Raw genomic sequence first — 3,332 nt, 5'->3', positions numbered from 1 at the left:
GTGGCTAAGACGGTAAATACAATGTTGTGTGTGTGTTTAGCCACAATTAAAAATTAATAGATAAAATCAGGGGAGGGTGGTGATGGCCTGGAGGTGGGTGGGGGCAGGGGTGAGGGAGAGAGATGTGTTAAGAATGACAAAAACTAATCAAACACAGCCTCTGGCTTCAAAAACATTTTTGGTCCAGCGGAGGATGTAGGAGAGTTAACAGAAAATCACAACACATGTGCTAGATACTGCAGCTTTCTGCCACGGTGCTAACAGAGTTACAAAGCCCATGCCATGCAAATTGCCTCAGAATAGACCTTTAACGCCTGCAATTCCCAGAGACGAACATTTAAGGCATAATTATAGGTTTGGATTTCTTAAAGCAAACTTCAAAATGAACACTGCTAGAGAAACAGAAATGAGGAATGAAAACTACAGGTGCGTAGAATATGTCCCTATCAATCTAGCAAGCAACCTTCCAGGCCAGAAGCAATGAAGTAAAGTGGTGGGCAGGGGGAAAAGCAGGTGTTTCTTGGTCATTAGCCCTGTTTTTCTAAGATATAAAATCCCTTTGTTGTCTTAGTATGTCTAGAAACTATTGCTACCCAGGAGATCTCATGTTGAAACTTTCTTTTTTTGAAGTAGTAAACAGGTCATAAAGATCATTTATATCCTGAATGAATGTACATCCCCTCCCCCAACTCTTTTGCCTCACTCACAAAGTTGTATAAATTCCCAGTCTATTTATAGATTTTCATTGAGTGTTGCTGGCAACTTAACTCCATTGTTCTTCCAAATAAGTCTAAACCATTCTTCGTAGAAAGGGCAAAATAGGAGTCCCTCTTTTCCTGGTATATTACCCCATCCCCAGGGTGTTTTCTGAAAATATGCTGAATTTCACACTCACCATTGACTGTATGTTATAGATTTCCCTGCTTTATTGTAAATTGCCTGATGTGTCTGTCAGTTGATTGGCTGAGTGGTGGTCTTGGGCCCCTGTGCTGAGTGGTGTGATTTTATTTTTTACTTTTTGAAATCTCATCAGTTGTCCCATTCTGCACAAGCTCTCTATCTAGGGTCTCCCGTGGCAAAATAACGACTGAAGTCCACTTCCATGAAATCTGCCTAGTGCCTTTGTGGTGCTCTCCATGCCGAGACACCTCGGCTAATTCAGTCCCTTCGGCAAGGTCTTGGAAGGATCTGTTCATATCATTCAAGCCCTAGAATCAATACCTGATGAGAATGTGTTCACTCATTCAAAAATAATCATTGAGTGCCTACTATGTGTTAGGCACTGTCTCAATGTTGTGAACACGAGAATAAACAAGTCAGACAAGGATCCTCTCACGGAACTTATTCTCATTTTTTATTCCAGAGGGTTTTGACTTTTAACAATGGACAAGGTGCCAACTTGGCTTCAAGACAGAGGAATCAGGTCCTCTGCTTGAGATTAAGCCACATTTCCTTGGATGGGGGTAGGGGAGGTTCTCCAAGCACACCAGGACCACCCAACATCCACCTACTTGTAAGTGGAGTCTGACGGGGACTATCAAGGACTAGGTCAATTGTTATTTTTCTTGGTCCTCGGCCAAGCTCCATGAAGACAATGCCTTTCTGTGGAGTGTATTCAGGAACAGGCAAGAATGGCCAAGGAGGGCAAAGTGCCAGCATTATTGGTCAGCACAGGGGCCCAAGACCACCACTCGGCCGTTGCTCAGAAAGACATTGCCCCCTCGTGGTTCCTTATATAACTGAAGGAAGAATAACTGTACCCTTGCCTCTTCTGAACTTCAGTTGCAATTTCAATAGACTCTTGGTTTATTTTCATCCGGGGGACATTTGTTTTCCCCCGTAGAGAGAAATGACAATATGACATCAATATAATCTCTTTATCAAAATCTCCAGACGCCCCCCAACACCAGAAAAATCCAATATGTAAATCCAAGTATCAGTACTGTTTTTTTTTTTTTTTCTCTTCAAAATGCTCTTAAAGCAAATATTTTCTTTGCTTTTTACCATCTGAACCAGGATCGGCGGTGACGTTGCCGTGGAGTTGTTTGGGGTATCTTGTCTCCACAGCACCACTTTCAATTCCCTAAAAGCAGAAGCCTTATCTTCAACTCCGCCTCCACCCCCATCCCATTCCCAGGAGCACTTAAACCAGTCCAGGGTAAAGAATGTCTAGTGGGGGAGGAGGTCGGGGGGGTTGGGGGCGGAGACAAACAGTGAAGCTAACAAATAATAATTACAAGTTGTGATTGTCGCCTTGCTGGAAGGGAACAGCGTGCTGTGAGAGAGAATTCCTGGGAGTGAGAAGTGAGGGAGAAATCTACCGATGTTTGGAGTTTTAAATTATGTGTTTGTAGCAGTCACTAAGTTTGAAAGCTTAAATGATACAATATTGTAAAAGTTCTCGATGGCTCAGGGAAAGTGGAAATTAATCATGTCAGCTCCCAGGTATGGTAGACTTAACTGGGTCCGAATGGGTGCCAGGTGCTATAGTTTTATCTATCAACCTATAATTTCCTCTAATAGCAAACTCCTGGTAGATAAATAGAACTACTTCCATTTCAGAGGAGGAAACAGAAACAGGCAGTTCTTCCTTCCGAGGTTGGTGCGTAAACAAGCATAGTGCGCCGACGTCCCAGAGCGCTGAGTCTCCCTTCTTTCAGCGGCTTTGACCCTCTGAATATCATCTGTCTTGGCCTCCAGTTCGCCTGGCGGTGAGAAATATTCCCTCAGACAACAAGTATTTATTGAGCGCCTACTGTATACCAGATAGCGTACTCAAATAGCCATGGGATTCAAAAGATAAACAGGGCCCGGTCTCGTCTTCCAAAAAGGATCTCCCAAAAGAGTAAAGAGAAGCAGCCAGGTAAACAATTCCAGGACAGTCTGAAAAGGGCTATAGAGGAGTCTGAACCGGGGCGGCGGGTTCGGAGACGCTGGAGAGGTTTGCGAGGGCCCGGCGTCGGAGGTGGGTTTGAAGCTGCGCCCTGAAAACGCCGGCCCGGAGCGGGCTGCCCCCGGATGTCACTCGAGTTCTCGCGTCCTGTCATTTTAAGCTGCCGACTAGGAAGGGAAGAAATAGGTCTAGGCCGGTACTGAAAAGGAGGGGTAGGGATTGGGGTGCGAATCCCTCGTGAAGCGCAAGCAAACAAAAGTAGCACATCACACTTCCAGGTCCTCGCGCGGGCAGGGCCTGCCTCCCCGAAACCCCTCTCCAAGCTGCGCGAAACGCTCGGCGATCCCCAGGGACCGTGCAAGAGGTAGGACCTGACCTTCTTCCCTCCCCCCTCCTCGGCCCTCGCCCTCCGACCTACCGCGGCGTCGGGGGCTGGGGT

The sequence above is a fragment of the Neophocaena asiaeorientalis genome, unplaced genomic scaffold, assembly GCF_003031525.2.
Source record: "Neophocaena asiaeorientalis asiaeorientalis breed wild unplaced genomic scaffold, Neophocaena_asiaeorientalis_V1.1 scaffold14, whole genome shotgun sequence".
Classification (NCBI taxonomy): Eukaryota; Metazoa; Chordata; class Mammalia; order Artiodactyla; family Phocoenidae; genus Neophocaena; species Neophocaena asiaeorientalis.
This window is presented reverse-complemented; position numbering follows the sequence as displayed.